At 37.2% G+C, this 27659-nt stretch overlaps 1 long non-coding RNA gene across 16 annotated transcripts in view; it reads left to right on the plus strand.

Annotated features, from left to right (window-relative positions):
• The window catches only part of LOC115031543 (uncharacterized), a 513648-nt gene that overhangs the window by 477964 nt on the left and 8025 nt on the right, over positions 1-27659 (plus strand). For 15 of the 16 annotated variants that reach the window (XR_015047929.1, XR_015047933.1, XR_015047920.1 and 12 more), the window contains 2 exons: positions 844-980; positions 4900-4951. This is a non-coding gene — a long non-coding RNA (uncharacterized LOC115031543). The remainder of the gene's footprint in view (positions 1-843; positions 981-4899; positions 4952-27659) is intronic. The other variant, XR_015047934.1, reaches the window with a different exon arrangement.

Consider the following 27659-nt stretch of genomic DNA (forward strand, 5'->3'; position numbering starts at 1 on the left):
TTTCTCAAAATAGATATTATTTATCTTTCTTGCCACAGAGGAAAACTATATATTTCATTTTCTTAATGTATTGCCCTGAGGACAATGTCTAGTAAGTGTTCAAAGATCTGGAATCAGCTTGTGCCCCTTCAATTCTAACCTTGAAAAAAGTACCAAGAATATCAGGTGTTTTCTTCCATAGATATTAATGAAATCCCTCTTCCATACATGACATTATTTGTTGTATGTTTCCGCCATGGCTGCATGTTTTGAATAAAAATATTAGTTTCATATGAAACAGCTTTTGGGATAGCCACTAGTCCAGTTGTTCAGGACCCACATGACAACCTATCTGCACATCTGCTACATATTATCAGAGGGGAGGGGGAATGCTAGGTCCAGCCCATGTATGTTCTTTGGTTGTTGGTTCAGTCTCTGAGAGCTACAGTGTTCATGTTAGATGATGCCACTAGCTGGTTAATCAAAAACTTTCCATTGGCTTTTATTTGTTTTGAAGTAGAATTCTCTTGTAGATACCTCAAAACACCTCCAAACCCTGTAATACTATATTGCACTAGCCTTATGTTTGACAGACTTTTTTTATATTTATATGATGTTACAAGGGCTTATACTTAGGTCTTCATGTGGAAAATCGCCAATATATGAACTGAGCCATACCTATAGCTCATTTGATATTTTTTCATTTTATTAATATATGTATAAAGTCATAAATTTCTGTCCTTACCAGCTGTTTGACTTGTTTCATTATCAAAACCATCATGGAAAATTGTGGGGAAAAATAATTTAAAATGCATGTTTATCATAGTTTGCATTAATTATTAAAATATTTCATTTACTAACCAGGGAATTAATCCTGAATGCTCATGAGTAGAACCTAAAGAGCAACCACATGAACTTGGAAGGGGACATTGTCTGCTGATTCGTGAGTGCTGATTTCACCCTCAGACCTGATCTACATCTACTTGTTTGACTAGAAGACTGTAAGTAAAGGGATAACACAGATAGCAGGATGTGTTCATTGATTTGATGTTGACAACAATTCATAAAAATAATAACACTAGAAAATTATAAAAATAAATGGATAATTATTTCATTAGTATTTTGGGAAGAGTATTCACTGCAATTTGCACAACCACATGCACTAGATTACTCAGGGTTCTCTATAGGAACATTGAACTTTCAGATGGCAGCCTGAGAAATACTTTTACATTGTGTCAATAGCAAAGGAACATATAAATACTCCTATATAGTTCAAGTTTTGTCTTCCTTTAATTTTATCATGTTTTCTATTATTCAAAGTTTGGTATGTATACCAAATATATATATATATATATATATATATATATATATATATATATATATATATATATATTGTTCATGTTAGATGATGCCACTAGCTGGTTAATAAAAACCTTTCCATTGGCTTTTACTTGTTTTTAAGTATACTTCTCTTGTAAATACCTCAAAACACCTCCAAATCCTGTAATACTATATTGCATATATATTGTATATCATGATGATAACAAACTCAACACACCAACCCAACATTTTTATTTTTTAATGTTGAATTGAATCATGTTGTCTCACATATGCTAAGCCACCACTCTTTAATGAGTGTATATATGCAACCCCTTCCTAATCTCTCCTAGAGTCACCCTCTATATTACTTTTCCTCAAAAGTCAAGCTAACATTTATTTTTTGTATGGTTTAAACCCCCTGTGTTTAATTATTGCTTTCAATATGCACGTTGATTTTGGGTCATTTATTCTTACATTAGCATCCTACTGCAGTCGCATACATTCCCAGGTACATCTGGCTTTCCCTCCCTTGTACCTACCCACTGTAAATATTTTCACATATAACAGGAACTCTATGTAACCTCCTCTTCATTGCTTGAATGTTTTCTTACTTGATTTTAATCACCTCCTGTTTGGTAACTAATTTTGCTCTTTTCTGTTTAATAGCCATGTCAAAAAAAAATATTCTCTACATCTCTTTGACATTTTCCTGTTCATATACTCTTCCCATGTTTACGTTCATAGTTTTTCTCCCTCTCTTCTGCAAGTTGATATAAATATTCCAGAAATGTTAAAGTGAAGAGAATCTGTGTATATATATATATATGTATGTATATATATATATATATATATATATATATATATATATGAATTCATCTCTATAACATTATGGCATGGGGGAATCTAAGTCCTTAATTTTGTTTGTAGGAAAAAATAAGACTCAGTGCTGATATCTCAACAAGAACAATACAGGACATTTGAGAACTTATTGTTTTTTTCAAAATATCTAATACAAAGGTCAATTATCAGAATTCTACACTTTAGACTATTTCATATCTAACTACTACTAAAAAATCTTGTTAACATGGCTTTATTCAAAACTCAAACTTTATTCACTCTAAAAGAATAAACGAAACAATATTACAGATAACAGCATCCTCTATGATACCTTTTTTTTTTTTTTTTTTTTTTTTTTTTTGTAAACTGTCATCCAGGATTTTATGCCTGTTTGGCAATTGTCGAGAAAGTTTTGATATAGTCATCACTATCATACCATTTCTATACCCCTTTATGAGTGAGAGGTGCGATATCACTATCTAGTAAAGGTGAAACATCAATTCATTTTATAGTTCTAGTAATAGCAAGGAGAGTAGCAGGATTCTGCTCTAATCAAGCAGTAAGATTTTACCTTGCTGTGTGGATTTTTTTTAATATATATTCCACAGATAAAGCATATGCCTAGTAATTGTAGCTCCATAATACATTCATTTTCTGGTGTTGTTGGAAGATTTTCCAGTAATAGGAGAATTTAAAGAGGGATTACAAGATATGATAAAAAGAGAAAGAGCTACTGACGTATTGGAATTTAATTGTCACAATATGTCATTTTAGATTTAGTTCAGAAAAGAAAATGAAATGATACTACTTCAACTTTTGAACTTATAGTAATTGTACATATAATAGTCATATAAAGGAGTAATCTCAGAAGGAGAGGTCTATAGATGTGCCTTATCTTGTTGGGGATCTAACTGGAGTAGAAAGTGATAATGGTAGTCCCAGTGGCCATTAGGATTAAATGATCTCTTGAAGTATGTGTAGACTTTGCAAGGACTCTCTTCACACATACAATAATCACTCCACACCTCTGGAGTTATTGAACTGTATAAACCTCCCTAGATATAAGCTGAAGGGTGATGTTTAAATTACAAACATAGTTTAATGAACAGGATAGCAGCGGAGGCCAGATACATCATTTCAGACATTAGTGGAATCAATTCAGATACTGAAGGAGAGGATAATTGAAGAAATCAAAATGACATAAGTGGAAAGATTCTGGGAGATTGAGGAAAGTTGATGAACACAAACAATGTTAGTGTCTCACGTGCATTCTGATATATACAACCTTAATATATGTGTTAAAGATCAACTATGACACTGCAGGGCAAACTGAACAAGACTGCAAGTGGCAATAGTAGGGGTTGGTGGTAAGAGCAGTTGAAGGATGTTGGTCCGGATACCAACAGGAGCTGCTGCCTGTGGCAGGCAGTGATAAGATAGGGTGTGAGGGGAGAAGAACAAGCATACACACACACACACAAACACACAGAAGGTTGAAACAAGAGCTGAGCTTCAACAATTTACTTTTTCCCTTCAACAGCTATTTAGATCGCTTAAAAAAAAAAAAGGTTTTCTATTGGAAAGAAAATTACCTCCCAGCCATGAGTTGCACATGTTCTAGAGACATTCACTTGCAAAATATACTTTCCAAATATATATAAAAATATTTACACAAAGGGAAATTATGTTATATTTTCAATGTTTTTATATGAAACCTATATCTAATGAAACAATTGGAATCTATCTTCATTTGAAAATCCCATTGTGACCTAAAACCAGTAACTATTTAGTCATTGATTAACAAAGTTTGAGCAGTCAAAAGTCTCAAGTCAAAAGTAGCAAGTTACTGCCTGTGCTTGGGTAACAACCATCTGTACTTACTCAGGAGCATTTCATGTCTTACATCTTATTTTTGAAGTTCAGATCAGCTAAGCTGGCTAGTCATCTTTTCTCTGTTCTTATACTCATAAAAAAATGTTTGTTCTTTATTATATGCTTACTCTTTTCCTGGTATACTTAGAAAACCTGCTACCTTATCCCTAGATCACAAGATAAGTGAACTCATGCCCAACTTATTGCACATGTTTTCTTGAACAAATTACGTGCTTGTAATGTATGTTGAATTCTCACTGTGTGCCTTTTTGTAACTCATTTTTTGCCATTCTATCAGGAATGATCACATTTTTTTTAAATTCTAACATAAAACTTTCTCTCAACAGTCCTAACTTCCTACCTTTATAATTTTTACCCTAACTACACTTTTATAGAATTACCCTAATCTCCCTAAATATTTTAAATCAAGCTAATTTTCTACAATTAGAAGTAAAAATTTCCATTAAAAGCACTAGTTTATCTTACTACCTTTATGCCAAATACTTTCATCTTCATGTTGAACTGCAAGAAACTTGTGCAACAAGGTAGGTTATCACCCAGGAAGTAATAATACACAGTTTTAAATATCATTATTGTTCCAGAGTACACTTACACCAAGGCAAATAAATGACTATGGCAAAGAGAATGAGAAATATGGGAAAGCACCACTGTATCCACAAGCAATCAGGGGACAAATCTCCAAAGTTGTGCCATACCAGAGCTCACTCAGTGCAGCTGAATAGAAAGTTGAGTATCATGTGGAAGCTCATTTTCACACTGTAACTCTTCCTACTTAATGCCTGTCATATGCACATGAAACAATTGATGATAATATATCAGATATACCCATGCTCAAAATCACGTGGCATATTGAACTTTGTTTCTCATTAGATGTGAACACACTGAATTCTGCTTTGAACAAGTGACAATGGAACTTCAAAAGGTATCATGTTTATAGTCTCGGCAGCCCTCCAATTAATTACAGAATAATTGATTGGAAACTTTTATTAGTTATTTTATTCATTGACATTTCATATGATAACCCCCTTCCTGGGAAAAGCTCCACAAATATCAATCAAAACTCCTAGTTCCCACTCGCCTTTGCCATGTCAAAAAGCCCACTTTCTGCTCTAACATATCCCTACACTGGGTATCAATTCTCCACAGAAGATGGGCCTACTCTTCTGTTGATGTCAAATAAGGTCATCTGTGTGTTAGAATGGTGTCCTGCTTCTGCCACAGGAGCCCTCATGATGGTCCCTGCACTACACAGAGGACAGTGAAAGCAAGTTCACAGTCTGTAGGACCCCAGACTCAGAAGACTTGAGAAAACTTTAGGGCCCCATGGGGCTGGTTGTAGCCTGGTGATGAAGCAAAAACAGGGAAAGGGAAGAAGAACCTCTGGTTAGTTCTCCAAGTGATGATAATATTATAGGCTTAGTCACAAGTGTGGCTTGGCTTGGAGGTGACCTGGCCAAGAGTGCAGGGAGCCCTCATGTTGGAGATTAGATAGGGCTCTTTAGAGGAAGATCTACTCAATTTTCACCACCATATGTCCTGATAAGAAAAGACAGTCCGTATTTAAAATATATTTAGGTATATGGAATTAGCAGCAGTATGCTCGTAGATTCTTTTTTTAATCCATGCCTTCACTAGCCTGGATGATTTGATAATTTCTGAGTAAGGAATGCTTTCCTTCTTGTTAATTAACTCTAATTGTAGAGCTATTGGTTACCAGATTAACATTAACACAACTACTGTACCCTCAGATTTATTGCTGGTCATTTTGGTTCATAGGAATCACAAATGGAAAGGGTCGCTTCTTGCTTCCCTTTGTTCAAATCTCATATGCTGTTATCTAGTAACATAGATTTATTTCTCAGGGAGGTAGTTTTCATGTCAGTAAGTAGAGTACATCTTAACACAAGGTTTCTCCCCAAACCACCCACCTTCTCCTGCCCCACTACTCTAGCATTCCCCTATGCTGAGGTATCAAGTTTTCACAGGACCATGTGCCTCTACTCCCTTTGTTGCCAGACAAGACCATCCTCTGCTACATAAGGAGCTGGAACCATGGGTTGTCTCATGTGTGTTCTCAGGTTGGTGATTTTGTCCCTGGGAGCTCTGAGTGATCTGGATAGTTGATACTGTTGTTCTTCCAATGGGGTTGTAAAATCCTTCAGCTACTTTAATCTCTTCTCTAACTCTGCCATCTGGGTCCCGATACTCATATATATGATTGGCTCTGGGCATCTGCATCTGTATTTGTCAGGCTCTGGCAAGCCTCTTAAGAGAAAACTATATCAGGCAGATGTTAGCAAGCACTTCTTGGCATCAGAAATAGTGTTTGGTTTTACTGTCTGTATATGGGATGGATGTACAGGTCAGTAGTCTCTGGATGGCCTTTCCTTCAATCCCTATTCAATGCTTTAGAGAAGAGCAATTCTGAGTTAAAATTTGGAGATGAGTAGGTGGCCCGATCCCTCAACCAGAAGACTTGCCTAACCTCTGGATCCAGTCTCTACAGGTTCTCTATCCTCTTTTTTGGGTATTGTGTCAGTTGATATTGTTGCCATACATCTAACAGTATTTAATTCTAAATGACCACTTATTTGAATTTATGTATATGTGAACCCTGTTCCTATATAAACTAAACAGTGGTGCTAGCAAGTGTTTCCTAAGGACATGAACATTTTCAGTACCAAATGAATGAGCTAACACTTAGTTTCCCATAACCTTGAACAATTACTTAAGAAATATGACCATGGTCATAACACTACACTACACATTTAAACATATGCTATACTGAAATGTCACAAATTTTGAAAACAGAATATTTGTGAAGTTTTTCATGTTCACATTTGTTTTTCTGTTTCCCGAAAAGTACATTCAGGCCTTGAATGAGAAAACCAGGTGCTATGTCCTCTAATAGGTACAATGAACATATGACCTACAGCAACTTCCTTTTTTCTGCTAGCAGTAACAGATATTATATGCTTCTATGTGGAAAGTTTTGTTATTAGAAATACTGTCTTTCCTCTAGTCTCATAGAAACAGTTACTTCCTACCTCAAAATAATAAAAAAGTAGTGTTTTCTCTATGATTTCATGTTATCTGTAGTTCTAGAGTAATTATATTCTGAATTTAACTACATGAATAAATTCCTATGATAACGTTATATATTATTTGTTTAAATAGTAGAATTTTGCTTCATAAAGTATTACACACAAACACAAATGTATTTACCTGTACAGAATTAGAGAATGGCATAATTGTGGGCAAATAGAAAATTAAGAAGAGACCTAAAGGCAGGATATGTAATACGCTAGGTTAAGGAATTGGAGGAGGCGGAATTGTAAGTTTGCTATAATTATTTTATGACAAATATATTAAACTGTATGTTGCTGTAACATGAAATTTTAATAATTAATTATAACATAAATTAAAATTATAATTCCAGTAAAAAATCAATTCATGCACCCAGTGGCAATAGCAATATTTTAACTTAGTGCAATTTATTGGAACATGTTAAATCTATATAAAATACAATGTAATACCTGAGGGTCCTTGCATCTATCTGTGAAATGCCAACTTACAAATAAACATGCACATATATATTCACAATAAAAAGACAAGTAGACAGAATGGCTAAGATCAAAAATTCAGGTGACAGCAGATGCTGGCGAAGATGTAGAGAAAGAGGAACACTCCTCCATTGTTGGTGGGATTGCAAGCTTGTACAACCACTCTGGAAATCAGTCTGGCAGTTCCTCAGAAAATTGGAAATAGTACTACCGGAGGATCCAGAAATACCTCTCCTGGGCATATATCTAGAAGATGTCCCAACCGGTAAGAAGGACACATGCTCCACTATGTTCATAGCAGCCTTATTTATAATAGCCAGAAGCTGGAAAGAACCCAGATACCCACAACAGAGGAATGGATACAGAAAATGTGGTACATTTACAGAATGGAGTACTACTCAGCTATTAAAAAGAATGAATTTATGAAATTCCTAGCCAAATGAATGGACCTGGAGGGCATCATCTTGAGTGAGGTAACACAATCACAAAGGAACTCACACAATATGTATTCACTGATAAGTGGATATTAGGCCAAAACTTAGGATACCCAAGATATAAGATACAATTTGCTAAATGCATGAAACTCAAGAAAAATGAAGACCAAAGTGTGGACACTATGCCCCTTCTTAGAATTGGGAACAAAACACCCATGGTAGGAGTTATAGAGACAAAGTTTGGAGCTGTGATGAAAGGATGGACCATCTAGAGACTGCCATATCCAGGGATCCATCCCATAATCAGCTTCTAAACGCTGACACCATTGCATACACTAGCAAGATTTTGCTGAAAGGACCCAGATATAGCTCTCTCTTGTGAAACTATGCCGGAGCCAAACAAACACAGAAGTGGATGCTCACTGTCAGCTATTGGATGGATCACAGGGCTCCCAATGGAGAAGCTAGAGAAAGTACCCAAGGAGCTAAAGGGATCTGCAACCCTATAGTTGGAACAACATGATGAACTAACCAGTACCCCGGAGCTCTTGTCTCTAGCTGCATATGTATCGAAAGATGGCCTAGTCGGCCATCACTGGAAAGAGAGGCCGATTGGACTTGCAAACTTTATATGCCCCAATACAGGGGAATGCCAGGGCCAAAAGAATGGGAATGGGTGGGTAGGGAAGTGGGGGGGGGTATGGGGAACTTTTGGGTTAGCATTGGAAATGTAATTGAGGAAAATACGTAATAAAAAAAAAGACAAGTAGATATATCAATGGTACAGTTTTGGCAGGATAGTCCATTTTACCTAGGAAATTGCCTTTTGTCTGATATAAAATTAATAGTTTGAAGCCCTACAAATATAGGACATATAAAATATGTCAATAGACTGGTATTGTTGCTAATAATACCTCATCCAGTGATAAGTTTGAGCTAAAATACTAAAGTAGAGGCATTGAACAAAATTGATTCGGTTAAGTCTCTATAGCCTTCAATATAGCTATTTTAGGTATTTCTTTCCTCCTCTGTTTCATCTTGAATGAAAGATTCAAAGTTTGCGTAAAGGATAATAAGCAGGGCCTTGTAAATGTTCACTAAATATTCTACAGTCTTAGTTTGGGTTTTAGCTTGATCGGTAGCATTAAAAAACAAAACAAAACAAACAAACAAACAAAAAAACAAAAAACAAAAAAAAAAAAAACAGTGAGCTACCAGGCTTGGCTTGAGCTTCTGAGACCTCAACGTGCCTCCCCATTGACACACTTTCTCCAACAAGACCACACCTACTCCAACAAGGTCACACCTCCTAATAGTGCCATGCACTATGAGTCTGTGAGGATTATTTTCTTTCAAACCACCAGATTCCACTCCCTGGCCTCCATAGACTTGTAGTCATACCATAATGCAAAACTGCACGTGGTCCAACTTCAAAAGTCCCCATAGTCTATCACAGTCTCAATTCTGTAAAAGTCCAGTCTCTCCTGAGACTCATGGCAATATCTTAACTATCCCCTATAAAATCAAAATCAAAAAGTAGATCACATACTTCTGCCAATAATAGCATAGACTTTATATTGCTACTCCAAAAGGTAGTGATGGGAGAATAATTAGGAAATACCGGACCAAAGCAAGACTGAAAACCAGATGGGCAAACTCCAAACACTGCATTTCCATGTCTGATATCAAAATACTTTCCAGATCTTTCTTTTCATCTTTGTGGAATTCAATATACTGCTTTCTGTTAGGTTGGTTCTACTTCCTATTAGCAGCTTTTCTGGGCATGTAACCCACAGCTCTGGCATCTCCAATATTTTAGGGTCCCTAAGGTAACCCAGACTTCACCTTCATAGCTTCACACAATGGCCTGTCTAGGGTTCCATGCATGGATACCCCTGACACATGCCTGGCCGCAGCAGCTTTCTTTAGCTATGGTAAATGATTCTATAATCCTTCTATCCTAGTCTCTAAAGTCAGAACCTTGTGGCCGAAGCTGCCAATTTCTGCTGCTTGCTGGGGCTGAAACATGGCCTCCTTGTTCAAATATATTTTTACCAGCTTTCTTTGTTTTTAATAGTTTATTTCCACTGCCTAAGCTTGACTGTCCTCTTTCTATAGACCTGGCCAGCCTTAAACTCAGAGATCTGCCCGTTTCAGCCTCCAGATTTTTCTATTTCTCCTTGCTCAACTTGCATGTTTTCATTATAGATCTTTAAAAGCCTAGATAAAAATAACTACACAGCAGAGTCTATACTAGGCTGTTTTGAAATTTCCTCTGTCAGTGCCATTAATCCCAAACTCTTCAATTTAGCTTCCGGCAGAATTTTCAGACAAGTGCAAAAAGCAACCAAAATATTCGTATCCAAAATATCACAAAAATGATTTTTTAGCCACATCCAAAGAGTCTTCTACTCTGAAACCTCTTGTGCCATTCCCCCCACAGCTCAAATCAGCTTCCAGTAATGTCTTTTATGCTCCTCGAGGATGGTACATTAAACCCCACTCCTTTTCTAACCCAAAGCCCCAAATCCACATTCCTCCACATAAAGAGTGGTCAGGCCTATCACAGCAATACCCTACCCCTGGTGTCGTGGATGGGTCCGTGCTGTTCTTCGGAACCAATCACCTAATGAATAAATGTGGGGAGCGGGTGTGGCAGCAGTCCCAAAGGCGCCAGGGACTGCAGATAAGTCATATGACTTGCACCTTATTTCCTCATACATCTGAATATAAGCCACAAACATTGTGAGAGCTGCGCAGGTGTAACAGGTTACTGGCGAAGCCATTTTGGTGGAGATATGCCCCTGCTGCCCTGATTAGCTGAAGCTGCGTACCTGGTGAGGTGATGTGGCCTGCTGTGAGTGGATGGGAACTGATAGTATATAAGAGTGAGAGGCCCAGGGCTCGGGGTCTTTCGCCTACACAGTCAATGCTCTCCCAATAAACGTGTGCAGAAGGAAAAAAAAAAAAAGAACAAAGTTTGCGTAGGAAAAATGTCATAGCAATCAATAAATTTGAAAATTTGTACAATTTTAAGCATACTTTCTGTCGTTAAAAACAATATACAATTCATTGAGGAGAGGAAGCATTTAGTGTCTTATTACTATAGCACTGTTCTCCTGATATGCACATATTGGGAATCATAATTTATTATTTATATATATATATATATATATATATATATATATTGGGTATTTATTTCATTTACATTACCAATGCTATCCCAAAAGCTCCCCACATGCTCCCCCACCCACTCCCCCACCTACCCACTCCCACTTCCTTGCCCTGTCGTTCCCCTATACAGAGGCATATAAAGTTTGTAGGACCAATGGGCCTCTCTTTCCACTGATGGCCTACTAGGCCATCTTCTGGGGAATCATAATTTATGCTGAGAGCCTTTGGGTGTTAAAACTGGGCTTCCATATAACCCATGCTGTCATATAAAACACATTAAAATTAGTTTATGAATTTTATATCAGTTGAACACTGTTTTCTTTATGTTATTTATTCAAGACCTCCTAAGGTTAATTGTAATTCCTACATAACATTCATGAAATATAGTTCAGCAGTAATATCAGTACAGACCTTAATGCTTTCTTTACTTTGTGTAAGTACATATACCTTAATTTATGTTTAATTACTGTATTATAAAACAACTATATTTCAAAGCAAAAAAAAAAAAAAGGAGAGACCTCAGCAAATACTGTAGTATACATTACACCTATGAGGATTTTGAAACATATTCTAAGAACAGTACTGTGTTCTGAAGTACTTTAATTTGCAACACACATGATTTGTTTTGTGTTGTTTTGTTGTTTATCTTTATCCTAAAATATTCTCATGAGCACTCATAGTCCTACTAAATGTCTCCATTTCTTGATCATCTTCCCTACCCTTTCTGAGCATTGCAACAAATGAATAAGTTTTAAGAAATATGTATAAATATACCATGAAATTGGATTTTTGTTATTTACTCACAATGTTGTAGTACAAATTATTGTGTAAAAGCTAATATTTATCCTTATTTCATGAAAAAGACTATTCCAATCAGTCTAGACTAGGGTAAGACAGGGATAATAACATAGCTAGTTTGGTCTATTGTTTGATTCAACTGGAGCCTGGGAATCAGCACAAATACAGGGCCAGGCTTCAAATCTTGAGGAGAACTCCAATTTTTTTTCTTGATTTATTTCCTTTTTATATTGTTATCTTTGCATTATCATCAATGTTCCTCTTCCAGAATACCTCCTCCATGTCCCCTTGCTTTCTCCTCTAAGAATTTGGAGTCCTCCCCTTGGTATTCTCTCACCTCAGCACATCAAGTCTATGCCAGAATAGGAATATACACTCCCACTAAGGTCAGACAAGATAACCCAGCTAGTAAAACATATGCCACACAGGAAACAGCTTTTGGGATAGCCTCCACTCTAGTTGTTCAGTACCTACATGACAACCTATCTGCACATCTGCTACATATAATCAAATGGGAGGAGTAAAGCTGAGTTGAAAACATGTATGTTCTTTGGCTGGTGGATCAGTCTCTGAGAACCCCAGGGTTCATGTTAAATGATACTGTTGGTCATTCTGTGGATTTCCTATCCCCTCTTTACACCACAATCCTTCTCCCAACTCTTCCATAATAGATCCCAAGTTCCATCCACTATTTGGCTATAGGTATCAGCATCTGTCAGAGTCAGCTTCAGTATGACCAACATTGCTAGACAGTAGTCTGCAAGCATAAGAGAGTATCATTAATAGTGCTAGTGATTAGTGCTTAGAGATGAGATGTATCTCTCACTGGGTGGGATATTGCTTGGCCATTTTCTCATTCTAAATTCCAGTCCCATCACTGAATTTATACTAGACAGCATACATTTTGGATTGACAGTTCTGTGGGTGGGTTTGTGTCCCTATCAGTCAACTCTTTCCTGCCTGGCTACAGAAGGTGAGTAATTTAGTTTGCATATCCCTTATGTTAGAAGTCATAGCAAAGCTCATCCCCGTTGATTCTTGGGCACCTCCCCTATCCTAGGTATCAAGATGCCCCCTACCTACCCACCAGTACCAGGAACATATTTCCATTCATTCTCCTGATCATCTGGCCATCTTTCCTGTATATCTCCTCACTTGACCCTGACACTCCCTCCCTTCATTCTCTTCTTGATTCCCTCTCCTAAACCATTTACTCCATCTATCTGCCGCCTATGACTATTTTATCCCCTTTCTAAGTGACACTCACACATCCTCACTTGGGTCTTTTTCTTGTTTAGCTTCTTTGTATCTGTGCACTGTAGCATGGGTTTCTTATTTTTTACAGTTAATATCTCCTGACAAGTGAGTACATATATCCATGTCCTTTTGAGTCTCAGTTACCTCACTCATCAGGTAACATTGATTTCAAAGTATCCAATAAATTTCGGTATAATGAGCCTTCATTTTTATTGAATTCTAAAAATTATTCAATTTATTTCTTTCCTGATCCAGAGAGCACTGACTAGAGACTTGTTTAACTTCTATGAATGTGTATTTTTTCTTGTGTTTCTATTTTTGAAGGTCATCTTAAATCCATTGAGGTATGATAAGATACAAGGCATTATTTCAATTTTCTTGTATCTGTTAAGACTTGCATTGTTACCAATGACATAGTCATCCATGAGATGTTGAGGAGAAGCTATATTCATTTGTTTTGGTAAAATATTATGTAGAGGACTGTTAGGAACATCTGAATTATAATTCCCTTTCATTTCATTATTTCTCCATTAATTTTTGTTTAGGTGACTGCTGAGAACCAGCCTCAACCCTTTTGGGGTTCTAAAGAATAGGAGGATTGGATCCATACCAAATCAGAATCTCAAGCAGGTGCACTATGGCAGTGACTTGGTGTTCTAAAGGTCTTGTCAAAGAAAGCTTTTCCGGGTCATTATTTTCTTCAAACCAATTAATTTTCCTGAAATCCTTATCTAACTATACAACCAAATCACACAAGGTACATACAAAGACACCATTCAGTGCCTGAAAAAGCCAAAGCAAGTTATACATTAACATTTGACTCCCAGAAAAGCCATCAAATCACAGCTCTTCTGGGCATGAATATGTGTTTACAGCATTAGCATGAAAAAAAGGCACTATACAAGTCAAAATAATATTAATATTTTAGCTTATCTTAAATTAACAAAATCTCTTTATTAATCTCATTCAAATATCTATTTCAACAGTACATGCCAAACTCTGTATGCAATATTAATTCATCTTGTAGCTTCCCCGGGACACCTTTACAAGACCAAATTTTATCTTTTAGAACTTGTGCCCTAATTTCCAAAGCAACAGATTCCAGACAGGCAAAGACATATGTCCCAATCTTACCAGGAACGTCAGTTCACTAATCCAATGGCCCATCCAGGGAGTCTACCTGTTCTATTAATTCTTTATCATTAGTATTATACATAGATCTTCCAGTTCCCCAGTCATACTTCTGTATTAAACTTCTTATTATTAGAGATTTTTCTCCATGGGGGCTCTCACCATAGCTCCATGATCCAGTGGACCCCAATACTTCTTCCTCTCTCTAGGCCCTTGTAGTTTCTATGGACATCCCTGTCTTTGGTAACCTAAGCCCATAAATATTTTTCTTAAGGTCTTTAATTCTCTTAACTTGTAAAACTTCAGTTTTCTCAAAAACATTTTCTGGTACAACTTAATCATCATGAGTTGGCTAAAATTTCCCAAAAAACACAGTAAATGAAGTCAGTCTCCACATATAGAACCCTTCTTCCCATTATGCTTGGGATGACTGCAGGAATAGCCAGGGGCTGAGCAGTTTGTTCCTACAGATATCAAAGCCATTTCCTTCTCTAGTAGTGCCCTCAATCCCTTTCCCAGAATCTTTTACCTAAGTTGTATTTGAGAATAATTATTGTATTGAAAAAGGCGAAAGACATAAGCATAGAAGAAAGAGTAATGTCATCTGTCCACCTGAAACCCAGAGAAACATTATTACGGTTTACAGAGTTCTCACAGCTAAAACTGAATCATGCAACCATGTATGAAAACATGTTGTACCAGTCAGATGACCTACTGATTAAAGTGAGACATAGGCTTAGATTTTGCAAAAACTACTTTAATAAGATTTCTAAAACACATTGAGCCCCCTTCTAGCCCCAAATCCAAAGTTAGGGAAGAAAAGATGTTACATAGTTCTAGGGCATGAGAGCTTGTTTAGAAGCAGTTCTCTGAGGGCCATTCCAATCTCTGTTATCAGGTTACCAACAGTCTAGTTCAAATATGTCACCAAAGATGAGTTAGCAGCAGTAGCACAATACAGAAACAGCAGAAACTGTAAGGCTTCAGATAAATCATGAATCAGTTGAAGCAACCAGGACCAGATGGAAGGCAAGGAGAAGTTCTCTACTAAACTTCACTCTACAAATCAATACCAGTGAAACACAATATCAAGGAAAGATTACAAGGGTAACTATGGGTGTGACCTATTCCTGTCAATTGGGTCCTACTTATACTTTTTTCAAATATCACATGTCCTCTCATATTTCTTCAGGCAAAAATCACGTGACTCTGCATCAGCATAACCTCACATGAGTCTGCTTTAGCAAAATATCACATAAATCTGCATCACATGACACAAACAGACAATTCTATTTCAGTGGAGAGCTGAAGTCTCCCACTATGGAAGTGTGGAGTTCAATGTATATATGTGTGTATATATGGAGTACAATATATATATTCAATGTATGTATGTGTGTATATATGGAGTTCAATATTTGTGTGTGGGGGGGGAGATGTGTGTGTGGGGTGTTAGAATGGCTACTTTAGCTTGCTTCTTGAGTCCATTCACTTGGAAAATATTGCCCCACACCTTACTCTGAAGTAGTGTCTTTCTCTTCTATTCCTATTACTCTAATGCTATGTCTTTTCATGGTATCCCTGATTTACTGAATACTTTGTGCCAGGATTTATTTTATTTTTTTAGATTTGACAAATTTTTGACTGATATACCAATTTCTTACATTCTATCTTGTATGCCTAAGATTCTTTCTTCTATATCCAGTATTCTATTTGTGACACTTGCATATGTTGTTCCTATTCACTTCCCTATGTTTTCCATCTCAAAGTTTCCCTCAGTTTTTCTTTTCTTTGCTGTTTCTATTTCCAGTTTCAGGTCATTCACAGTCTTACTTATTTCATTAACTGGTTTAATTGTATTATCCTGTATAACTTTAAGGGATCTGTTTGTTTCAAATTTAAGGATCTCTACGTGTTTTATTTTATTTTTGTGGTTTTTTAAGAGATTGTTTTCTTTTTGTCTTTAAAGACCTCTATCACATTAATAAGATTGGCTTTATGGTGATTTTCTTGTGCTTCATTTGAGTTAGGGTTTCCAGAGCTTGCTGTAGTAGAAAGTTAGCTGTGCTCTGAAGGTTTTATATTACCTTTGTCTTGTTCTCTGTGTTCTGAGGGTCTTTAGCCATCAGAATGGCTTTCATCACTGGTTAGTCCTATTGTATTAGGTATGGGGATTGAGCTTAACCTCTCTAGTCCTGGTGTGTCAGTCCTCTGATGTGTATCCATGGGATGTATGTTTCCTGATCACCAGGTTTGAATGGTTCATGACCTCTTAGTCTGATGAAGGTGGATGGAGAAATGGCAGGAGTGTGGAGGTCCAGCAGGGATACCAGACTGCTCATGGAAGCTTGGGGTTCCAAGTGAATTCAGTGGGCATGTAAGATGAGTGGGTGAAGATAATGTAATCTATACACATCAGGATCTGCATGACTGATGAAAGTGGATGAAAAGGGCAGTAGGATAATAACAGGATACCCACACTCTTTTGGAATCGAGTGGAATGAATCTATTTGCCATCTGATCTCTGGGTATCATGTAAACTAGCAAATTATAAACATAGCAAATAAGAGTAAAATAACAAAATATCTCTGTATAATACTCAGTCAACAAGAATATGTTTTCAGAGTATGTAAAATACATTATTTATTAAGTTGATTTTAAAAAAAGATACCAACTTGAAAAGAGTATTTCAACTATGTCAAAGAATATAAGCCTGTTTTCTGCCCCAGTACAGGGGAATGTCAGGGCCAAGAAGTGGGAGGGAGTGGGCAGGGGAGTATGGCAGGGGGAGGGTATAGGGAACTTTTGGGATAGCATTTGAAATGTAAATAAAGAAAATATCTAATAAAAAAAAGTAAAAAATAATATAAGCCTGTATTTGCTATTAATAGAAATGCAAATATTATCACTTCCTATACAATTAGGATGTGATAAAATTCCAAATGAAACTGACATACAGTCTCTGGTCTAAATGAATGAAAGAATACATTTTAGTCGCAACGGCCAATCATAAAGAGAGTCATTAATAGATTTAATAGAATCTGGACCCATCCAATCTACCAATTGAACAAATGAAAATTAAAGATCATAAGACTAGTATACATGTATAGAAGCACTGAGAAGAGGAACACAGGTCTAAGCAGATAGCATCATCACAAAGTAATAATCAAGTAAAATAGGGTTTTCTTTATTTAATAGAATAGCATCTTCCTTTCATTGTATGGCCTTAACTTAAGCAACTAGGTGGACATTTGCTTAAATAGTCTGTCATTGCATCCATCTGTAATGACACACACAGAAACCTGCCAATATTTTTTCAGCCAACTCCATTTCCAATTTTCAAATTATTTAAATTACAGAAAGCAATCTAAAGGCAGTACATGGTGTTCTACAAGAAAATGGTTTTGATCTCATGAACATATATCAAATTTAGTAAAATTTTAAGAATTGTAAAAAATAAATATAAAAACAAATGGTAGAATATCCTTTGGTGTGCTCCATTTATAAATTTTAGGAACTGCTGATTTAATCTTAAAGTTATTTTTCAAATGTTCTCTGATCTTTATCTAAAGAAATGCCTTTAATTGGATCAATATATCATTCTTTACAAAAAATATCAATTTGTTTACTTATATATATTGGTCTGTTGTTATTTTTCTTACAGATTTTGGTATTCCCATAATAGCAAAATTTCATAGAAGAGAATAATGCAGAAGCATTTGCTAAGGATTGAGGTATAACCCAAAGAAATGTAGAATTTATCCAATGCAAATGTATAGGTAAAGCTTCTGAGGCAAGAGTGAATTACGGGTGACTTCTGTACTGTTTTATAAAAAGGAATAGAAGCCAAGAATATGTTTGTTGTAGGTGCAGTATGGTGTGGGAGAAGGTGTTGCCTCTGTGGGTCCATGCAGAGACATCACTAGACACTGAGGTACCAGCACAATGATGGTATAGTATAGACTAGAATTTATTTAGGGCATGGGAACTGGAGTTTAGGGAGTAGAGTCAGGGAAAGGAAGAGAGAGAGAGAAAGAAAGAGAGAGAGAGAGAGAGGGAGATGGAGAGCAAGAGAGAGAGAGAGAATAAAAGGCAGAAACACTGGCCATGAGCACATGAAGAGTGAGGATGGAGGGGAATAGAGAGAGCAAAGGTAAGAAAGGAGCAGGAGCAAGTGAGCAAGTGAGCAAGAAAGAAAGAGAAAAGAAAGAAAGGGAGAAAGAGAGATATAGAAAAAGAGAGAAAGAGAAAGAGAAAGAGAAAAAGAGGGAAAGAAAGAAAGAGATGAGGACTGGCAAGTAAACCATTGTATAGTGAGACGGGCATACCTTGCCTTTGCCAGATAACTGTGGTGCAGAGCAAAAACAAAATGCCAACGTTTCCCTATTTTGGTTTAATTAAAAAAGAGAAACCAAGAAAGGCTGATGGTAAAGTAGGAATATGGTCTTTGTGTTCTTGGCCTACTTCCTGCTGACTTTGATGCAAGGTATCCCTGGGACACCTAAGAAAGTGAGTATGGGAATGTTGGTCCAGTCTTAGGAGACTTGTCTAATTCCTTGATGTCCAGGGTGTATAGAACCATCTGTGGGTTTGTAGGAAGGAAAAGGTTCAGTACTAGAAGCATCTGTGTCTGTGAGAGAAGATAGGAACATCTGTGGTTTGCTTCTCTGAAGCTGTCCTGAATATAATGAACACCTGGACTTGACAAGATGCTGACTCATGTGCATATATATGATAGGTTGAGAATGAATTTAAGTACTTTGGTAATTTTTTCCTTAGGTATGTATATATTTGAAATCCTTAGATATTGGTGGTTGTGAGTAAGGTGAGTCCCAATTCCAGGACCAGGAGCAGGATCCAACCCTCTAGAATAAGAACTCAGGCTACTGATTGCCAGATGTTCTTATCTGGATCAAATCTTATGGTCTGTGAGAGAGAAGTCTGAGTGGGTTTCCTGTAGCTTATAAATTTAAAAAGTGATAAGTTTGTTAACAACACAAATAGTCTTTAAGATAATCTTAGGGAAGATAAAAAACCTTCATGCAGCAGAAGAAGCAAGAAGCATTTTTTTCTGTCTGTCTAGGAGCCTGAATATCCATAAATTTAGTATATCAAGGAAAAATTAAGTTTACATTTGAAATACAAAGTGTAGGACTCTGAAAGGCAGCCTGTTTTCTGGTTGTGCTAGATTTAAACCCAGGAGACTCAGCAGATAACTGCAAGGGACCGAAGTCATTTGCATGCTGCACTACTAGACACCAGGCTCCTGATACAAGTCTCAGCTCTCTATAATTCTGTGGCCATCAGTCACATATGGTAATGTCCCAAGCCCCTTCATAGGTAGAGGATGCGACTACAGATCACATAGCCTAAAGAAAGATCTCCATTTTAATGAGTAATCTAAAATCCTGAAGGGCTTAGCCAATTAAGCTCTCCTTCTCAGACACTGAAAAAGATATTGAACTTCAGGCCTGCCCTGAAACTGGGTTACGGTTTCACTCATCACAACTCTCCCCCATGACAAGAAATGCCTGAAAAACGTGGACAGTGTCTTCTCATTAGGATCCAATATGTTGGAGCAATGGAGCAGGTCTTTATCTAAAGAGCCACATCTAAACTCCCACAGGAAGCTCCACTGCACTATCTGCAAGGTCAGCTCCCTGAGCAAGCTTGGAAACTCTCATACCTGGAGAACCTGCTCTCCTCCTCTCCCTTTCCATTTGGCCTCAAGCTACAGCCTGCCCATGGGCCCCTGCAATATTCAAAGCTCTTTGGAGACATTGAGCTGGCTCTTGGAAGTTCCCCTGGGGACCTCAGAATGTGCCTCCTCAAGCCCTGAGCATGGTCATGCAGCTTCTCACAGCCCCATGCCTGCCCAGCAGTCCTGTGTGGTGTCCACAATCAAACTTCCCCTGTCTCACATCACCCAGCAGCCTGAGCACTGGGCTGGATGTGGACCACAATATTAACCCACAACAAAGGAAATTAAAATCCTTGACCTTGTGAATATGATAGTTGATCATACAATTTAGCAACAGAAAAAGCTTATGACAATCATGGGAAATGTATATTTGAACTTGTGATTATACAGTTGGATTGTTTACTGGAATGTTTACTGGCGTTAGCATAGTTTGTAGGAAGACTGTTGGTTAATGTTAGGAGAGTGGCATAGCAAGGAGAAGAAATATGAAGCATTTAGTCACTGGGACCTGAGTTTAGTTAAGGAAGTAACAGAAAGTTTCACTTGTAAAAGCTTACATCTGAACTTGTTTATCATTTATTGTAAAGTCTGTATAAAATCTGGCAGTCTTAACAAGTTAATGAATTTACTAATGAGCAAATAAGGTTGCTTACCACTGGGTAAGGAGCAAGGTCTGTTTTTTACAGCTATCAAGCTAGTTATCTTAGCAGTACATCTACTCAGAAATCTGTGAAGATTAAATTATAATCTTTAAGTCATATATTAATTAAAATGACATGTTCATCTATAGTCCAATTACTAAGCAATTCCCAGGTCCCTGTTCTCTCCATGGCAACTAGGGAAGAATCAGACTGGCTATCAATCCCTGAAAACATTTTTTCCTCCCTCTTCCCCCTGCCTCCCATGAAGTAGATACATGTGAAATGAGAAACAGCACACATTGACATAGGCAATATAAGACATTTGATTCTCAGGGTATCTTGTTTGTCCACAGTGTAGTCCAAGCCCTGGCAGTGAGAAAGACAATGGAGTGGTGTTTCTTAATGGTTGTCATACCATAATCCAGGTAGAAACTTTTCCCTGTGACCAATATCTTCTAAGAGACCTTGGTAAAGGGATAACTGTTAGGCTGTAGTAGACTCTATCTGTCATAAACTTAAAGGTTATTACAAAACAGATTTTTTTTCTGGTATCCAGCAACAATTTATTATGCGAATCGGTATAGGAAAACTTAGGTTTTAGCTATGATCTTCTCCAGCAGAGTCTTTTTTTTTTCTCATGCCACTTTCTTATAGCTGAAGAGGTGGATTACAGACTGCATCCCAAGTTATGTCACAGTTACTATGCACTCCTTGATTATCTTAAGCTAACAAAGGGTGTGATTTGGACCCAAATGTTATAAAGAAAAGACCTATGATGAAATTACACTGTGAAATCCATCTAACAGATATCACCAACTTCACCCAGCTGAGAGGGGAGCATTGTCTGATAGCCAGAACTGAATGGAATGGGATAATTTCCTGTAAGTGACTCTGGGAGAGGATTCTAATCCTGTGAGTGGGGCGAACAAGTCCTCTTCTTTCTCTCTTTTAAGGCAAGCTGGCAGGACAAGATCTTTAGATGGAAATTTCTTGGTTGCCTAGCAAACTGTACTGCTCCCAATCATGAATGAAATGTGTTGGGAAGGTGGGCTTCCACTTTGCAAATGTAATGACAGAATAATTAGGAGATGAGGCAGAGGTGGTCTTTGGACAGAGTTGATTGCCCGTATGCTTTCCACATCTGGGGAATGTAAGCTAGTGTACTTCATCTGGGACTTGTCTTATTCTTCCAGATCAGTTCCTTGCCTGGATCCAGAAGTTAAGTTCCTTTTCTTAATCCCCTGAAATAACTGAAACTTAGCTTGAGAAACACTGTGCTCTGAATCCTAATACTGTCATATTTACCATCAGTGAGACTGATGAAGGTGAAGCACCCTTCACCTTGCTTATTGTTATTTTTAAGAAAAAAAAAACAACAACAACAAAAATAATACGACACTTGTGATGTATAAAGAAAGGGATTTAGGGTTATGTAAACAAAACCCGAATTCATTACTGAAGCTGAGTGATAGCATTCAAATGATCAGGCACTTAAATTTTACTTCTGAGTTGAAATTTACAGCATTTGATGACTGGTTCACGGAACATAGGGGCTCTATTACATAAAGAATATTTAGGAATCCATTAATAAGGTGTCGTAACTCTAGTTCAGTAGCTTACTCCATTCCCCACATTCTGATGACAATATTCTGGACTCAGAGTCTGGTGAAAGTACTCTTAGTGCCTCTAGTATTTATACTGTCTTTTATTTTATTTTATTTTATTTTATCACCGAGGTAGCAGGAATACAAAGGAAGTAAACATCAACATCTACAAATATATATATGGATTAATAAAACAGTAGGACTGAGAAAAATATCCTTTACACTGAAAAAAATTTGGTTACCATGAAGTTAGCCACCCAATCAGATCATAGTGCCTGAGTTGGCTGTTTGTTTCAAATTTTGTAACTATTGTTCTTCCAAAATATTTGTGATACAAAAGGACGCTAAAAGTTTATATATGCTATTGGATGGATCACAGGGCCCCCAATGGAGGAGCTAGAGAAAGTACCCAAGGAGCTAAAGTGATCTGCAATCCTATAGGTGGAACAAAAATATGAACTAACCAGTACCCACGGAGCTCATGTCTCTAGCTGCATATGAATCAGAAGATGGCCTAGTCACCCATCAGTGGAAAGAGAGGCCCATTGGTCGTGCAAACGTTATCTGCTTCAGTACAGGGGAACGACAGGGCCAAGAAGTGGGAGTGCGTGGGTGGGGGAGTGGGTGGAGGAGGGTGTGGGGGACTTTTTGGATAGCATTTGAAATGTAAATGTAATAAATACCCAATTTAAAAAAAAAAGCTTATATGTGCACTGATATGCCAATAGTCACCACAGGTAGTCATTTTCCCTATTTTTGCAATGAAAAGGGTAGTAGTTCTTCTGAAAGTGGGGAGAGGGGCTAGTTTCATTTGGACTACTGATATAGTATTTTTATCAAGGGCCATGCACTTTCTTCTGTAACTCCTTCTCAGTTAAACTTAGGATGTCATTATCAGGACACAGGAGGTAGGAACACTGGTCAAAGACCACAAGAAGATTGAGACAATGTGGCCAGGGTCATAGGAAGCATCTTCTTCACTGACACATTCTAAATAGATACCTCGCAACCACATTAGCTGGGATAGGTTACATCAAATTTCAGCCACTCTGGTTTTGTAGGACCGTATAGGGTGGATGTAGTATAGACCATTTTAGAGCAGTTTTAGTCCATAGCTGATTTCTCCATGGTGCCTGACAGTCGAGCAGAAATCTTTTGAAATACATATAAACAAGGAAAGAAGGCAAAGATGCAGTACTTAGTGGAAAATCTGTAACTTCTGGGTATGTTTGAAATTTTCACTCCTTGGTCTTAGTATTTCAGAAAGTATAAGTAGTACTGAGACTAGTAGACGATGATGTGCGCGCACACACACACACACACACACAGAGAGAGAGAGAGAGAGAGAGAGAGGGGGGGGGGGAGAGAACCTTAGGAATAGGCAGTAATTGTATAAGCTTAGACTTATGATTGACAGTAGTACTCTACAGTCCACTTCCTTATGACCTGTAACAAGTCAAACAAACTCACAATTCCTGGAATTTTTTTCCTTATATTGTTATATTACACAACATTTACAGTAATGCATTCTATTAATTAATTATATAGCCTGATCACCATTCACCTCCTGCCATGCCCTCTACCCCCTCCCCACCTTCCTTTCCTCCCCTGTCTCAAATAGGATGTCACCATCCCCTCATCCCACCCCATCCTACGAAACCTCAGCATAAAAGTATTTTTTTTTAATTTAGCATTACTACAATTCATTACATGTACTTAAATTCTCATTGTAAAAGTCTAGTTGGGTGGGGGAAGGGGGGTTGGAGACAGGGAATGGAGAGGAGTTATAGGATATTGAGGAGTCGGAGGGTGAAATAGAGGGAAATAAATCTAGAGTGTAAAAAAATAGATAAATAAAAGACAAAAAAGTTAAGCTAACAATTGACTATAAGTTGCTGGAGTTGGCTAATGTCTTTGAGTAATAGCAAAGGAAGATTTTTGAACCATTCTTTCTTCTATACAAAAAGCTGGACATATATATATAATGAACAGAGTTATTTTAGCAGAGTGAGAAGGATTTTAACGTTTTAACGCTATACTTAAATGACAAGTAAGGAAAATTTTATGACTTGAGCTTCTGACTATACTCCTACTCAGTGCTTTATCACTGACAGATTAATAGTTTATCCCAACTCCATTGATTAAAGTTCACACCTGAAATTCCTTTTTCAGATCCTATGATTTGGATAAATCCTTTTTTTTCTTTTTTTATTTAGATAGTTTCTTTATATTAATTTCAAATTTCAAATGCTATCCTGAAAGTTCCCTACACCCTCCCCCGATCCTGCTCCCCTACCCACCCACTCCTGTTTCTTGGCCCTTGCATTCCCCTGTACTGGGACATATAAAGTTTGCAAGACCTAGGGGCCTCTCTTCCCAGTGATGGCTGACTAGGCCATCTTCTGCTACATATGCAGCTAGAGACATGAGCTCCGGGAGTACTGGTTAGTTCATATCGTTGTTCCACCTGTGGATTGCAGAACCCTTCAGCTCCTTGGGTGCTAACTCTAGCTTCTCCATTAGGGGCCCTGTGTTCCATCTTATAGATGACTGAATCTTAATCACCCCTTTTCCCCAGTCTGATCATTTTTCATGACATACAAATGGATGATTACAGAGAGTAGTCATTGCAAAGCAACTCTTTAAATAAGGGAATAGTGCAAGGTAAAATTTTAGATAACTATAGCAACATGATATCTGGAGCAGATTTTTACACTGTAATTTTTATCTGTTTAAAGTGAAACCTGTGACCTAAATAAACCATTTTGTTTGTTTGCCTTTCTCTTCAGGGGACCTAGAAACTCTAGAAAAACTAAAACAAACATACAAAAAGAAAATCCAGGACCTGTTTTACATATGAAATTTACTGAATAGGCAGCAGTTGCTGAAATGATAAGGCTAAAATTAGCCATAAATATCAAATTTCTGACAGAATAATTTGAACGGGAAGTCTATACAAAATATTCCTTTTATCAAATGAAATAAGATACTTTTCCACTATCTGAACATTGTTTTCTTAAATTGCAACAGAAGGAAGCATCAGGTTTAAGTGTCTAGACCAAGAAGATCTGAGAGATTGTCCTGACATAAAAAGAAAAAAACAAACAAACAAAAAACAAAAAACAAAAACAAAACAAAACAAAACAACTGAGAGACTGGACCACCATTATGAGGCATCTAGGTATCTAGAGGAAAAGAACAATTTTGTCTAATAGTTACCAGTACCACAATACTGGTGGCATCCTCTTCTTTGAAAATGTTCAGAGAACTGCTGCAAGGAACTGGAATTGTTAACTATTAAAGAGTCTTTTTTGGGATTTTTTAATTTGGCATTTTTTTCTTCATTAGACCCTTTACTACAATGCTTAGCAGATCTCTGTTATTTCCAAAGAGTTTTGAGGGCCACCAATTAAGTATACCTCATTTTAAACAAACTTTACTTCTTGTAGTTTTTTGCTTGAGATTAAATCTTGAAAACATCTACAGAAGATGAAATAAAGCTTTTCACAATTAGTAAATTACTTATGTAACTGATATAACTTAAAGCATAGTTCTAAGAACACTAACAAATTTAGTCTTTTATAAGGTACCTGACCATTAATTGTCTTGACTTAATTCTATTTACAAGTTTATACTTTTGACTTTATAAAATTAGAATTTTATACCTTTGCATTACTGAGTTTTAAATGTAAATTATGATTTGGAGATTGAACATCAAAAATAAAAATTAAACCATAAGTAGGGTCCACACACAGTGTAGGATATTTATTTTATTGAATTTTAATAGTACACATTTACAGGATATCACAGTTTTTTTGTATTAATCAGTTTCTTCAAATAGCTGTAACTTAAACAAAGTTAGCAAAGGCAACATGTTACACACACATCTTGAAGTCAGATTGCACTACCCTGGCTAGAACTTAGGAACTTATAACAATTTATCATACATGTCCATATATTCAATTTATGATATTCCTTCTCTAAAATTTTGCAGTTCCTCTTCCACCAAGTCATTTCCTTTCATCTGCACCTAAGAATATTTTATTCTCCTTTTATAAGCGATATTCAAAGATCTTCTCTTGTTCGTACCCTCTCCTTCAGCTCTTTTTCTGTTTGTGGAATATGGAATGGGTATCCTATTCTTTCTGGCTAAGATCCACTTTTTTTTTAATTAATTTTTTTATTACATCTTTTCTTCAATTACATTTCCAATGCTATCCCAAAAGTCCCCCATACCCTACCCCCTACTTCCCTACTCACCAATTCCCATTTTTTTTTGGCACTGGTGTTCCCCTGTACTGGGGCATATAAAGTTTGCATGTCCAATGGGCCTCTCTTTCCAGTGATTGCCGACTAGGTCATCTTTTGATACATATGCAGCTAGAATCAAGAGCTCCGTGGTACTGGTTAGTTCATAATGTTGTTCCACCCATAGGGTTGCAGATCCCTTCAGCTCCTTCGGTACTTTCTCTGGCTCCTCCATTGGGGGCTGTGTGACCCATCCAATACCTGAGTGTGAGCATCCACTTCTGTGTTTGCCAGGCCCCGGCATAGTCTCACAAGAGACAGCTATATCTGGGTCCTTTCATCAAAATCTTGCTAGTGAATGCAATGGTGTCAGCGTTTGGATGCTGATCATGGGTTGGATCTCTGTATATGGCAGTCTCTAGATGGTCCATCCTTTCGTCACAGCTCCAAACTTTGTCTCTGTAACTCCTTCCATGGGTGTTCTGTTCCCAATTCTAAGGAGGGGCATAGTGTCCACACTTCAGTCTTCATTCTTCTTGAGTTTCATGTGTTTAGCAAACTGTATCTTATATCTAGAGTATCCTAAGTTCTGGGCTAATATCCACTTATCAGTGAGTACATACTGTGTGAGTTCCTTTGTGATTGTGTTACCTCACTCAGGATGATGCCCTCCAGGTCCATCCATTTGCCCAAGAATTTCATAAATTCATTCTTTTTAATAGTTGAGTAGTACTCCATTCTCTAAATGTACCACATTTTCTGTATCCATTCCTCTGTTGAGCAGCATCTGGGTTCTTTCCAGCTTCTGGCTATTATAAATAAGGCTGCTATGAACATAGTGGAGCATATGTCCTTCTTACCGGTTGGGACATTTTCTGGATATATGCTCAGAAGAGGTATTGCTGGATCCTCCGGTAGTACTATGTCCAATTTTCTAAGGAAACGCCAGACTGATTTCCAGAGTGGTTGTACAAGCTTGCAATCCCACCAACAATGGAGGAATGTTCCTCTTTCTCCACATCCTTGACAGCATCTGCTGTCACCTGAATTTTTGATCTTAGCCATTCTGACTGGTGTGAGGT

This window comes from Mus caroli, unplaced genomic scaffold (genome assembly GCF_978045245.1).
Source record: "Mus caroli unplaced genomic scaffold, Mus_caroli_1 scaffold_8, whole genome shotgun sequence".
Taxonomy (NCBI): Eukaryota; Metazoa; Chordata; class Mammalia; order Rodentia; family Muridae; genus Mus; species Mus caroli.